Below are 15,027 nucleotides of genomic sequence, written 5' to 3'. Positions count from 1 at the left end.
GCAGGCAGGGCTATTGATTAGGTCGCTATTATTCATTATTCAAGCTATTATTGTTATTGTTATTGTTATTGCTATTGCTATTGCTGTTGTTGTTGTTGTTATTATTATTAGTATTAGTATTAGTATTAGTATTACATGAAACTCAGTCAACCGAACATTCAAAAATGCATCACAAATACCATTGACTGGTATTATTATTATTATTATTAGTAGTAGTAGTAGTAGTAGTAGTAGTAGTAGTAGTAGTAGTAATACTGGTGGTGATGTTATTGTTGTTATTATTATTGTTATTATTATTATTATTATTATTGCTGTTGTTATTATTATTGTTATTATTATTGTATTACTTTATTCATTAAACATGGGACTTAGTCAACTGAATGTAGAAAAATGCATTACAAATTCCACTGACTGGTATTATTATTAGTATTATTAGTATTATTATTAGTGTTAGTATTATTATTATTAGTAGTAGTAGTAGTAGTAGTAGTAGTGGTAGTAGTAGTAGTAGTAGTAGTACTGGTGGTGGTATTGTTATCATTATTGTTATTGTTGTTATTATTGTTGTATTACTTTATTCATTAAACATGGGACTCAGTCAACTGAATGAAGAAAAATGCATCACAAGTACCATTGACTGGTATTATTATTAGTATTATTAGTATTATTATTAGTATTATTATTAGTATTATTATTATTAGTAGTAGTAGTAGTAGTAGTAGTAGTGGTGGTGGTGGTATTGTTATCATTATTGTTATTATTGTTATTATTGTATTACTTTTTTCATTAAACATGGGAGTCAGTCAACTGAATGTAGAAAAATGCATTACAAATACCATTGACTGGTGCTAATGGTTGATATGGGTTGCTGCCAGCATCCTAGGTATCAACCAAGTATCTTCTTAAAATATACAATGTTCCGAGTAGCACAGTCTTTTGCACTTCTGCTGGTGTTATTGCAGGAAGCTGCAATTTGTTGATGTGTTTTATAAAATTCTTGGACATAATATCAAGTGCCCCCATGGCAATGGGTATCACTGTTTACAGTAAAGGCTATTATTATATACTTTATTCATTAAACATGAAACTCAGCCAACTAAACATTCAAAAATGCATCACAAATACCATTGACTGGTGCTAAGGGTTGATACGGGTTGCTGTTGTTGTTGTTGTTGTTATTATTCAAGGAACACGGTGGCTCAGTGAATAAGATGCTGAGCTTGTCGATCAGCTTCTACCAACCTAGCAGTTCAAAAGCAAGTAAAAAATGCGAGTAGAAAAATAGGGACCACATTTGGTGGGAAGGTAACAGCGTTCCATGCGCCTTCATCATTTAGTCATAGGTTTTGTTTAGGTTTATTGGACTTATATGCCTCCCTTCTCCCAAAGGACTCAGGACAACATACAACATACAAAACACATATTACAAAAGTTAAAAGAAAGATTAAATAGAATATCCAAAAAACCTAATAGACATTTACAATGAGATTTAGAAATTAGATTAAAATTAACAATTAAAATTAATAATTAATTTTATTCAGGCCAGGCCGGCTTGCTAGAAAAGCCAACTTTTCAGGGAGCGCCAGAAGGACCGGAGGTCAGGAATTAGGCAAAGCTCCGGGGGCAGCTCATTCCAAAAGGAAGGCGCTCCCACAGAGAAGGCTCTCCCCCCGAGGGTCACCAGCCTACACTGCCTGGCCGACGGCACCCTGAGGAGGCCAACTCTGTGGGAGCGTACTGGGCGGTGGGAGGCTACCGGTGGCAGTAGGTGGTCTCTCAAGTACCCTGGGCCTAAGCCATGGAGCGCTTTAAAAATCATAATTAATACCTTGAATCGCACCCAGAAAACAACCGGCAACTAGTGCAGGCCGCCTAAAAGGGGTGTAACATGGGAGCACCTAGATACCCCCATGACAAACCCGCGCGGCCGCATTCTGGACCAGCCGAAGCCTCCGGGTGCTCTTCAAGGACAGCCCCATGTAGAGAGCATTACAGCAGTCGGGCGAGAAAGGACAAGGGCGTGAGTGACTGTGCACAGGGCATCCTTATCCAGGAAGGGGCGCAACTGGTGTACCAGGCGAACCTGGTAAAAGGCGGACTCCCAGATTGCGGTCCATCTCTGAGGGGGCTAAGATTTCTCCCCCAATCATCAAAGATGGTACAAGATGCACAAATCGGGATGACGGAAACCTCAGCCACTCAGTCTTGGAGGAATTGAGCTTGAGCCTGTTTGTCCCCATCCAGATCCGTACAGCCTCCAGGCATCGGAACATGCCAGCCACATGATCACGGAGACGTCTTCAGACAGCACTGGCTCTTTGGCTTTGAAACAGAGATGAGCACTGCCCCCTAGAGTTGGGAACAACTAGCACATATGTGCGAGGCGAACCTTTACATTTATATGGTTGGTTGCATAGCCAGCCAGGTGCTTAGCCTGGGTCTGGCATTTTTATCCACCTATCATCTTTTCAAAGACCTAGGAAATATCCAAATGTGGTTTGATGGTGTTAAAGATACCCATGCAGTATTCAAGCTATTCAAAATAAATCAGCCTTCTGCAACTGACTGATGGGGATATTGTCAATGCCAATTGGTGTTCAAATGGTATTGTTTTGGTGGTGGTATTATTATTATTATTATTATTATTATTATTATTATTATTATTATTATTATTATTATTATTATTATTATTATTATTATTATTATTATTGGTACTATCTTTGCTTTCTTTTTACACAGTTGTTCCACTTCTATTTGCAAATATTTGTATTTTGTGGTTTTGTTCCCTCCTATTCTGTCTCTGCAGATACTGCCCCCTCCATTATCCAGACTGGCTGAGGAATTCTGGGAGTTGAAGTTTACACACCTCAAAGTTGCTAAGGTTGAGAAGAGTTCTGTCTCCTGGCTGCCTCATCTTTAGCGGGAACAGCTGGCTCTCTGTTGAGCTGGTCACCATTCAACATCTCACCTGTCAACGACTACTTCAGCTTCAACCACAATAATACACGGGCAAACAATCGATTCAAACTCAAGGTGAACTGATCCAAACTCGATTGCAGAAAATACGACTTCAGCAACAGAGTGGTCAACACCTGGGATGCTCTACCTGACTCCGTTGTTACATACTCAAACCGTCACAGCTTCAACCTTAAACTGTCTACCGTGGACTTCACCCCATTCCTAAGAGGTCCATAAATGGGGCATGCATAAGCGCACCAGTGTGCCTAATGTCCCTGTCCTACTGTCCCCATTCATTTGTCCCCATTTCCTGTGTTCATGTCCATGTTTATACATACCTGTTATCTTGTACATGTTTGACAAACCAAATAAAATAAATTAAAATTGTAACAGGGATTTTGCCAAGGTATCTCTTGAAAACCGCATCCCTCTTCCAAGTGCCATTACTTTGGGGCAGAACAAATCAGACCTTTTCTGCAGGTTGAGTTGTGGCTGAATGAACTTCTACAACAGCTCACAGCCTTCTCCAACCCCAAGGACTCCGGAGAGTCATTCTTGGAATTCCTCTCCATGGCTTACTTTGGGAGAGGATTCTGGGGGTAATGGTGTCAGTCAGGGGTGGGCTTCAAAAATTTCAGCAATGGGTTCTCTGCCCGTTTGCTGGGTGGGCGTGGCCAGGGTGGGTGTGGCCTAGTTGGCCTCCTGTACCACGGCAGGGGAGGGGGTGTTTTCGCCTTCCACAAGCTCCACAGGCTTTCCTCAAGTCTCTGGGAGGGTGAAAACTACCTCCCCTGGGCTCTGGAGGCCTTTGGGAGGCCCATTTTCTCCCCTCCCGAAGACTCCGCATGGGCCATCCACTTACCTCGCATCCAAAATGGGCCACGTGGAGAGTCCTGGGAGGGGAGGGGACGGGTGGGTGGGGCCATCCAAGGTGTGGGATTTGGAGGTTCTCCGAACCGGCCATAACATTAGCTATGGGTTCTCCCAAACCCAGGCAAACCTGTAGCAGATCACCCCTGATCTCAGTGTTCTCAACAGCAATAACTTGAGGGAGGTTGCAGTAAATGGGCCAATGATAGGCTGCACTTAAGAGCATCTGTACTTAAAACAACGACGAGTGCTTTGGCTGGATAGTTGGAGCTGCCATCTTGATTTAATTGACCATCATCCCACGGACACCCTTGGTAGTAACACTGACCTCCTTGTCTCTTCTTTTGGGAAAGGAAACCAGTAAATGACCAAGGAATAATTAGCACCGTGTGCAGTCTGAATCAGGTTTGTTTTCCAACACATGTCCAGATAGTTGAAGTGTCCTATTATAGGTGGTCCTCAACATACGACTGGTCGCTTAATGATGGGTTGAAGTTACAATGTTTCCCCTCCAGCAAAAGCTGCTTACGGCCATTCTTGAACCTCCCCTAGGAACATATTTTAGGTGCTCGGCAACCAGCCTAGATTTTCAGCTATTTTCAGTACCACGTGATCACATGACTGCAATTTTTGGCAATTTTGCCAGAAACCAATATTTACTTTTCAGTTTCCAGCAAAAATCACCCCTTAGTGAATAATAAGAGTTGTTTAATGACTGCCATTAAAAAGTTGTAAAGTTGGGTCTGGTCATGTGATGTCCTGCTTTACAACTATCACAACTTACCATAAGTGCCAGGCTCAATTAGAGTGATATTATTTCCTTTTCTTGTATTCTTGCCTAAATGTTCTCAATTGGCTCCTTGTCCTCAAATTATGCTAGGAACAACCTTCCCTTCTAACCCTGGGATCACATTGAGCCTCTCATCTGCACCTCCATAACTGTCTGGTTTGCCTCTGCAACCCAACAGGACAGACACGGACTTCAGAGGACAATTAGAACTGCAGAAAAACAATAACAACCTGCCTTCCATTGAGGACCTGTACATTACACGAGTCAAAAAGCGGGCTGTGAAAATAACTACAGACCCCTCACATCCTGGACATAAATTGTTTCAACTTCTACCCTCAAAATGACGCTATAAGGCACTGCACACCAGAACAACTAGACACAAGGACAGTTTTTTCCCCGAATGCCATCACTCTGCAAAACAAATAATTCACTCAACACTGTCATATTACCTGCTAAGACTGTATTACTATTATTCTTCCTTCCTAGTACCTATCTCTTTCCAGTTATGACTATAACCATGTTGCTTGTATCTCTACAATTTATATTGTTTCATTTGTTTCCTAGTATAATTTGATTGCTTATTAGTAACCTTTGACAATAAGTGTTGTATCTTATGATTCTTGATGAATTTATTCTATTTTATTTTTCTTTATGTACACTGAAAGCGTTTGCACCAAAACAAATTCCTTGTGTGTCCAATCACACTTGGCCAATAAATAATTCTATTCTATTCTATTCTATTCTATTTTTTAAAAAAATAGTATTTATTGAATTTTCTGACATTTAAAAGGCAAAACACAAAACATAAATTACACTTTTAATAGCTTTTCCATATCAATATATTTCGCAACAATCCTATTTACAAAAATTCTATCTCCATTTCACTATCCTAAAATATATCCTTATTTAGCTTATAATAGCATCAAGTCAATATCATCTATTTCCTATACCTATTCTATTCTATTCTACATACCAAGCTGTCCCCATTTTCTGCCAGTAAATAGTGGTAGGAAACAGTCTTATGTCTGACTAAAACAATTGCTTCCCTTTCTCTGATTTATTCCACCTACTCTATTTGTTGTCAATGGGTATATATTTTGTATTTCTGAACCATCCATCAAGCTTAGAGCAAAGGTTAGACTACAAGAAATAATTACATGTGCAAACATAAGATAAAAGAATAACATAATTGGAAGGCATCTTGGAGATCTTCTAGTCCAACTCCCTGCTAAAACAGGAAATTATATACCATTCAAGATAAGTGACTGTCAAATCTCTTTTTAAAACCTCCAATGACCGAGCACCCACAATTTCTGGAGGCAAGTTGTTTCACTGATTAATTGTTCTAACTGTTAGGAAATTGCTCCTTAATTTCAGATTGCTTCTCTCCTTGGTTAGTTTCCATCCATTCTTTCTTGTTTTGCCTTCTGGTTGCTTTGGGAAATCTCTGAGGACCAGTCATAAATCACTTTTTTCAGTGCTGTCATAACTTCAAACAGTCACTAAACAAATGGTTGCAAGTCGAGGACTATTTGAGTGGTTCGTGTACTGTTAACCTCAGCGACCCTAAATGGCCCTTCTTCTCTCCAAGTAGCATATAATACAATAGCAGAGTTGGAAGGGACCTTGGAGGACTTCTAGTCCAACTCTCTGCCAAGGCAGGAAACCCTATACCATTGGCTATCCAACATCTTCTTAAAGACTTCTGTTAATCAACTCTGTTAATCTGTAAATCTGTAGAATTTTGCAGGACTGAAAGTACTTCTCCTCTCCTTTAACTTTTCGGAAAACTAGTCAGAGTCCCTTCTGTAATGCTTCCCCTGGCCCTTTTCCTTCAGTAGGCCTTTAAGGCATCTTTACCTGTACGTACAGGTTGTCCCATTTGCTGTCTTCCAAAGTCATTTCCATAGACCATTACATTGGGGGGAAGGGGGGTGATCAGGAGTTCAGGAATAAGCACCAACCCACATAGTACAGATAATCCTCAACTTACGACCATAATAATTGAACCCCAAATTTATGGTGCTAAACAAGCCTTTTTTAAAGCGAGTTTTGTCCCATTTTACAAGCTTTCTTGCCACTGTCGGTGAGTGAATCACTGCAGGGGTTAAATTAGTAACATGGTTGTTAAGTGAATCTGGCTTCCCCATTGACTTTGTTTTTCACATGGTGGCAAAAGGAGATCACAGGAGCCCAGGACACTGCAACCATCATAAATATGAACCGGTTGCCAACTATCTGAATTTTAATCATGTGGCCATGGGGATGCTGCAATCATCGTAAGTGTGAAAAATGGTCATAAGTCACTTTTTTTCAGTGACGTCGTAATTTTGAAGGGTCACTAAATGAACGTAAGTCAAGGAGTAGCTGTATTTGTAATTTTGTAGCCCAGGCACACAAGTCCAATTAACAAAGGGAATTAGAAGTAGGAAGAAGTCACCCAGCAGGTAGAAAGACTGAAGCTGGTGGTTAACAGATTAACAGATTGACAGATGAGTTGGAAAGGACCTTGTAGGTCATCTAGTCCAACCCCCCTCCTGGGATTCTCACACTTTTTCAGGGATATCTCTAGGGAGGAGCATCCCAAAAGTCAAAATGATGCCACACCCATGGGGCTGAGGCCCTGCCCCCTTTCACCTTGGAGGGAGAGCGAAACACGAGTGTAATCAAACATAGTTTGATCGTTGGCAAGAGAGATTTGAAGAGGGTCTGACTAATTTGCTGTGCAAATTGGCCGCTTAGGTTAGCTGCACCACATTTGCAAAATGCAAAACACTGTCATCCTAACTGGTAAAAAAAAGGTGGGGGGAGTTAATTCAATTTCTCCCAGTAGCACAACATCAAATCAAGAGGGACTTTGACCCGTAGGTTGTGAGAATCTGCGAGCACCGTCATCAGATTGCTGCATTGCTATCTCGTTTTTTGTGGCCTGTTCTGGTCACCACTATGGAAGATGCCGCCTTCGTGTCTTCCATAGCTTCTCCCAAATAGTTCCACTTTTAGGAACGTCCGCCAGATTTTATTTCAAAAGTCCAAATGGCAGGCAGGAAGTTGAGATTGAAGCCTTGTCTGTTTGTTATGTGCAATTCACAAAGTCCTGTGCGGCATCCTTGCTCCTGGCATGCCAAGCTGGAAAAGATGAATGGGTGAGCTTTGGGAGTATTAAGATGGATTTAAGAACTGTCATATTTTGAACTCACTGCCAGAGGGGGTATCCCCTTCTAGCCAAACAGCCAAGAGTGGGGAGTGGGGGAGGACAGAGCTTTCCCTAGAAATGCAGAAAAGAAGCTTGTTTTGATAAAGAAATAGCACAGTTTTTTTTTCCCCCTGTGTCTGTTTTTGGCATTGAGGATGCGGCATTGAAAAACCAAATCCTCTATTTACAATAAGCCAGCATTGTGAGAAAGCAAGGCACGCCATGTCCTAAAACTGCCACTCAACACGGAGAGGATTGATTGATTGATTGAGAGAACCTTTATACCCCTTAATCGTATGATTCTAAACAGCTTATGAAGATCTGACTGAATTTGCTGGATCTTTCACTGAGCAGCATTTTTCTTCTTCTTCTAATGCAGTATTTTCAAACTTAGCAACATGAAGGTGGGTAAAGGTAAGGTTCCCCTCACACATATGTGCTAGTCGTTCCTGACTCTAGGGGGCGGTGCTCATCTCCGTTTCAAAGCCGAAGAGCCAGCGCTGTCTGAAGACGTCTCCGTGGTCATGTGGCTGGCATGACTAAACACCAAAGGTGCATGGAACGCTGTTACCTTCCCACCAAAGGTGGTCCCTATTTTTCTACTTGCATTTCTTACTTGCTTTCGAACTGCTAGGTTGGCAGAAGCTGGGACAAGTAACGGGAGCTCACTCCGTTACGCGGCGCTAGGGATTTGAACCTCCAAACTGGCCACCTTTCTGATCGACAAGCTCAGCATCTTAGCTACTGAGCCACCCCGTCCCTTAAAGTGGGTAGATGTCCCCAGAATTCTGGGAGTTTACCCCTCTTAAAACATGCTGGCTGGGGAATTCTGGGAATTGAAGTCCACCCAGCGTAAAGTTCTCAAGGTGTTTTTTTTTAAATACCATTCTGTAGCATCTTCTGTTAATGTATATGCTTTGATATTGACACTTTCCAAGGTTGAAATATTTATGACCCTTTCAATTGAGGGGAAATTGGAGGGCAGGGGAGTCAGCTACAGTTCCTTTGCCAAGCCCTATATGTTTTTTTTTTCTATTCCCGAACAGAAACTTCCGACTGTTTTATTTCACTCATTTTGGCTTCTGAGATCACCACAGGGGGCAGCAATGTTTTCATTTTAGTGGCGGGAGGGGAGGATTACAGAAAAATTATGTGCTAAGCCTCCGCCGCGGATGGCGTAAAGAGGCAGAGCAACCGGTCTGCAGATGAATTTCACCCAGGCGATCTAGTGGGGGGCGTTTGCAGGATCCTCATTTCAAATTGATGCAGCCAGGGACTTCCACGTTATCATTTTATACTCCAGAAGCATAGCTGGGTAATAGAGCCAGTCTGGCGTAGTGGTTGAGGTGGCAGCCTACAAACCAGGAGATTTTTAAACCTTGTCACCGGCATGAAGCAAGTTGGATGACTTTGGGCCTGTCACTCTGTCTCAGCCCTGAGGAGGAAGCAATGGCAAGCCATTTCTGAAATCTTGCTGAGGAAACTGCAGGGACTGGTTTAGGCAGGAGTCAACACTGACTGAAAGGAAGAAGAGAGGAGGAGGAGGAGGAGGAGGAGGAGGAGGAGGAGGAGGAGGAGGAGGAGGAGGAGGAGGAGGAGGAGGAAGGGAGGGGAGGAGGAACAAAGAGGGAAGAGGAAGGAGGAGGAGAAAAGAGGAAGAAGAAGAAGAGGAAGGATGACAAGAGGAGGGAGGGAGGAGGAGGAAAGAGGAAGAAGGAGGAGGAGGATGAAGAGGCAAGAGGGAGGAGGGGGAGGGGAGGAGGAACAAAGAGGGAAGAGGAAGGAGGAGAAAAGAGAAAGAAGAAGAGGAAGGAGGAGGAAGAATGACAAGAGGGAGGAGGGAGGAGGAGGAAGAAGAGGGAGGAGGAGGAAGGAGAAACAAAGAGGGAGGGAGAAAAGAGGAAGAAGAAGGGGAGGAGGAGGAAGGATGACAAAGAAGGAGGAAGAAGAAGAAGAGGGAGGGGGAGGGGTTCTAGCCTTCCTTTAGCCATGAAATCTTACAGGTTGTTAGGATTTCATCTCATAGATGAGACATGCTTATCTCTATGAGTTGGATTAGGAGTGGGGGGACCCAGGCTCAAGACCCTGCTCAGTCAGAGAAGCTGCTTGAGGGGGGATCAGCCTCCCTTACAGGGGTGTTGTTGCAGGGAAATCTGTAGGAGCACTTGTATATAGATCTATTTTTAAATGCTTAGGGATGGAGGAAGGTTAATTAATTGGGAAAGCTGGCGAGGTTTAGGACTTGAGCTGTGGGATTTAGAGCTGGGAAGAGACCCTCCAGTTGGGAGGCTTAACTGGTTGTCCTTTGTGGCAGAGCTTTGGACTAGATGAGGGGTGTCCAAACTTGGGAACTTTAAGACTTGTGGAATCATGCTGGCTGGGGAATTCTGGGAGTTGAAGTCTACAAGTCTTAAAGTTCCCCCTGTACTAGATCATTCTTTCTCAAACTTGGCAGCATTAAGAATCCCCAGCCAGCAACGTGTCTTAAACATTGGACTAAATGGTCCTTGCAGCCTTTTCCAAATTTACAATGATGAACAGACAGACAGTTTCGTCTAGGGTCGTGATGGCGAACCCCTATGGCATGCATGCCACAGGTGGGTGGCACCCAGAATCCTCTCTGCAGGCATGCCAGCCATCACCCCAGCTCGGCTCCTCCCGGCGGCGGGCTGATTTTCGGGTCTCTGCCGTGCATGCGCAGGGGATGTGATGCATGTGAGAGACACGCATGCATGCATGGGGGGAAGGGGGAGCATGAGGGGGCACCCCCCCCAACAACCCATTTTTGCTCTTACAAGGCTGCAGGGAGGCCTACTATGCCCAAAGTGGGGTGGGGTTGGGGAGGTCATACGCATATTACATTACAGGTGCAGGCACTCATACAGGCACTTTCAGCACGCAAAAAGGTTAGCCATCACTGGTCTAGGCATTAAGGCACCAGGCTAGTAAGCAGGAGACTGTGAGTTCAAGTCTCACCGTAGGCTTAAGAGGCAGCTGGGTGGCCTTGGGCCAGTCACTTTCTCTTGGTCCACCTCACCTCACCAAATTGGTATTATGGGGGAAATAGAGGAAGGCGTGTTGGATATGTTGGTCACCTTGAGCTTCAGTGGTACTTTGGTACTCGGTTGCTTTGAAACTCAATGCATTTTGACACAAGAATCTTGTCCCAGGACTCGTTGTTTGTTCGGCACTCAACACACAAGCTAGAAATTGTCAGTGTTGGCTGCCTTGTGACTCACTACATCAGGGGTGTCCAAACTTGGCAACTTTAAGACTTGTGGACTTCAACTCCCAGAATTCCCCAGCCAGCAGAGCTGGCTGGGGAATTCTGGGAGTTGAAGTCCACAAGTCTTAAAGTTGCCAAGTTTGGACACCCCTGCACTACATCATTCCTTATGGGAAAATTTTGTTTGGTACTCATCATGCTTCCCGGAACTAATTAAAGATGAGTATCGAGGTACCACTGCATTTGTAGAAGGGGAGACATGATAGCAGTGTTCCGATATCTCAGGGGTTGCCACAAAGAAGAGGGAGTCAAACTATTCTCCAAGGCACCTGAGGGCAGGACAAGAAGCAATGGGTGGAAACTAATCAAGGAGAGAACCAGCCTAGAACTAAGGAGAAGTTTCCTGACAATGAGAACAATTAATCAGTGGAACAACTTGCCTTCAAAAGTTGTGAATGCTCCAACACTGGAAGTCTTTAAGAAGTTGTTGGATAACCATTTGTCTGAAGTGGTGTAGGGTTTCCTGCCTAAGCAGAGGGTTGGGCTAGAAGACCTCCAAGGTCCTTTCGAATTCTATTATTCTGTTAAATAACAAACTATATGCCTCACTCATAGGAACGCTTTTGGTGGCAATTGGGACACTTTCATCCTCCTCCCAACAATTCCAAAGAGAAGGATTGTTGTCTTTTGTTCTAAACAAGCTAAGAAATTCTCTGACTCTTTTTAATAGGGTTATCGTGGCTTCATTCCAGGTCCCTAATGGGCGACTTCTCCAGGCAACAAGGGAAATAAGTCAGTCAACAAATACACAATCCTGATGCATTACAATCATTAGCAGTTGGACAACTCATCAATGGCTTGTCATTTGTTCCAGAAATGCCGCTCCGATGCTCAAGACTGGAGAAGGTCTGGACTGCACAGAGGTTGCATCTCTTCCCCCAGAGGCCGAAGGTTTCTGGTGCTGTGCAATCAAAGCCCCCCTAACGAGCTCCCCTTCTCTCCCACCTTACAAAAGGGAAGGAATTGGAAGACCCCTTCTTGTTAGACCTTCCCATACAAGAAACGACAGTGGAATGAAAGAAGAGAAATTCGATGGGAGGGAGCAAACACGTGCCGAATTCTTCAGGAACGAAGCTGTCCGGTGTTGGCTTGAAAGAGACTTGGCACAATCAAGAGGAAACTGATAGGAAGCGGTGCGCAAGAGACCCCCTTCCTTCTGCTTTAGCCCAGTTTAACCTGTCTTCCTTTTTGCTGTCTGCTGAGGTTGAGCTGTGCTGTGACCCCACCATCTAGGGCGATCCCCACAGGAACTCATTGTGCGGTTTGATGCTTTAAACTGCCTATATAGGTAGTCCTCAACTTAGGACCACAATTGAGTCCAGATATTTCATTGGTCAGCAAGGCAGTTGTTAAGTGAGACAGGTGTGTTCCCTAGAGGTGCTTTCATGCCCTTTGTTGCCATAATTGTTCAGCAAATCACTGCAGTTAAGTGAATCACGTGGTCTAAGGCAAGGCTCTCCAACTTTGGGAACTTTAAGACTGGAGGATGTCAATTTCCAGAATTCCCCAGCCAGCTTTGCTTTCAATTCTGGGAGAATAGCATAGCATAGCATAGCATAGCATAGCATAGCATAGCATAGCATAGCATAGCATAGCATAGCATAGCATAGAATAGAATAGAATAGAATAGAATAGAATAGAATAACAGACTTGGAAGGGACGTTGAAGCTAGTCCAACCCGCTGCTTAGGCAGGAAACCCTATACCACTTCAGACCAATGGATATCCAACATCTTCTTAAAGGCTTCCAGTGTTGGGGCATTCACAACTTCTGGAGGCAACTTCTGTTCCACTGATTAATTGTTCTAACTGTCAGGAAATTTCCCCTCAGTTCTAGGTTGCTTCTCTCCTTGATTAGTTTCCACCCATTGCTTCTTGTTCTACCCTCAGGTGCCTTGGAGAATAGTTTGACTCCCCCTTCTTTGTGGCAACCCCTGAGATATTGGAAGATTGCTATCATGTCTCCCCTGGTCCTTATTTTCATTAAACTAGACATACCCAGTTCCTGCAACCGTTCTTCCTATGTTTTAGCCTCCAGTCCCCTAATCCTCTTTGTTGCTCTTCTCTGCACTCTTTCTAGAGTCTCCCCATCTTTTCTACATCGTATCCTCCAGGCTTCAAGTTCCCAAGGTTGGAGACCCCAGGTCTACTGGGTTGCCCCAAAGAAGAGGGGGGGGGGGGTTTCAACCTATTCTTCAAAGCACCTGAGGGCAGGACAAGAAGCAACGGATGGAAACTAATCCAGGAAAGAAGCAGCTTAGAACTAAGGAGGAATTTCCTGACAGAACAATCAATCGGTGGAACGACTTGCCTCCAGAGGTTGTGGCTGTTCCATCGCTGGAGGTTTTTAAGAAGAGATTGGACCTCTGTCTGAAATGGTACAGGATCTTCTGCTTGAGCAGGGGGTTGGACTAGAAGACCTCCAAGATCCCTTCCAACTCTGTTATTCTGTTCACTCTAGAATCTCAGAAACGATGGGTTAGTCCAACCCTGCCACTTTTAAAAGGAGATGGGAACTATTAAGCTACACATCGTAAGCTTCTGAAGCATGCTGTTGCTGTTTGATGGTCTGGCTCTCACAGCCTAGATTCTAAATATGTGGCTCTCGCTCTCTGGATTCTCAGAATCACATTGATCTCAAATACCTGGCAGGGGTTCAAACACGGCTCTAAGAACAACAGATGCGGAGGAATTACAAGCTTCCTCTCTTGCAATTCCCAGCGTGTGACCTACTGTGACCTGGAGTTACAATGCATTAAGCACTGTTAAACCAAAGCACCTGCTCATTTGAGCTGTGTTCAAATATTGTTTTTCTCTCTCCTTCTGTCTCTCCTACACACATGCACGCACCACCTATCAAGACTGAAATAAGTGTACTTCTGAATAGATGCCGGTGGCAATTTTGCGTTTATCCTACGGGGTGCCAACTAACACTTTCTTTCTCAGGGACATGGTGGCTCAGTGGTTAAGACACTGAGCTTGTCAATCGGAAAGGTCAGCAGTTCAGTGGTTCAAATCCCTAGCACCGCATAACAGAGTGAGCTTCCGTTACTTGTCCCAGCTTGTGCTAACCCAACAATTTGAAAGCGTGTAAAAATGCAAGTGGAAAAATAGGGACCACCTTTGGTGGGAAGGTAACAGCGTTCCGTGCGTCTTCGGCATTACATCATGCTGGCCACATGACCACGGAGACGTCTTCGGACAGCGCTGGCTCTTCGGCTTTGAAATGGAGATGAGCACTGCGAGGGGAACATTTATCTTTTTTTTTTTTTTCAAAAAGTTTTATTGGTTTTTTTAAAAACATTTATGTGGAAAAGGGTAGGTGGAATTACAAATTTTGGCAGTTGCAAGTGTGGCAGACGCCTCCTCCCTCCAAACTCCTAGGTTACATCAAAATATCAAATCTTAATACATGATCATAAAAAATCAGCATATTAGTTCTAGAAAGAATAATTTTCAATCAATTTATATAATTATAATATATAGTCTAGTTATAAATTCATTTTTACTTTCGGTCTGTTTATAGCATTGTGATTTTCTTATTTATTTTTGTGATCTGAGCTTTCTTGGTGTTGACCCTTCACCCCCCGCTGGCAGAGCTCCGGCCCCTCCCGTGTCCTGTATGACCGTTGTAGTGTCTTCTGTTTTTTCTAGGTTGGCTTTATTTTTTTCCATAAAGGCCTGTGCCTCTATGGGTGTATTAATTCTGATTCTTGTCTCCTCCCAGAATATCAGCATACCTTCAGGCATCAACCATCTAAACCACACCCCCTTCTGGTATAGTTTATTCGCCAATTGCGAATAGCTTTTCCTTTTTTCCCTAATTTTTTTGGGAATCTGCTTTAGAATGGTTATCTCCCTGTCACAGTATATCAATGTTTGCCCCCTTTGTACACCCAGAATTTCATCTCTTGTGGTTTTCCTAAGG

General features: G+C 43.6%; 1 protein-coding gene across 1 annotated transcript in view; it reads right to left on the bottom strand.

Annotated features, from left to right (window-relative positions):
- COL8A2 (collagen type VIII alpha 2 chain) overlaps nucleotides 1-15,027 on the bottom strand; it is a 249,830-nt gene that overhangs the window by 202,284 nt on the left and 32,519 nt on the right. The gene's annotated exons all lie outside the window — the stretch shown is intronic.

This window comes from Natrix helvetica, assembly GCF_964273705.1.
Source record: "Natrix helvetica genome assembly, chromosome: 9".
Taxonomy (NCBI): Eukaryota; Metazoa; Chordata; class Lepidosauria; order Squamata; family Natricidae; genus Natrix; species Natrix helvetica.
The sequence above is the reverse complement of the archived record's forward strand: the minus strand, read 5'-3'. Positions and strand labels throughout refer to the sequence as shown.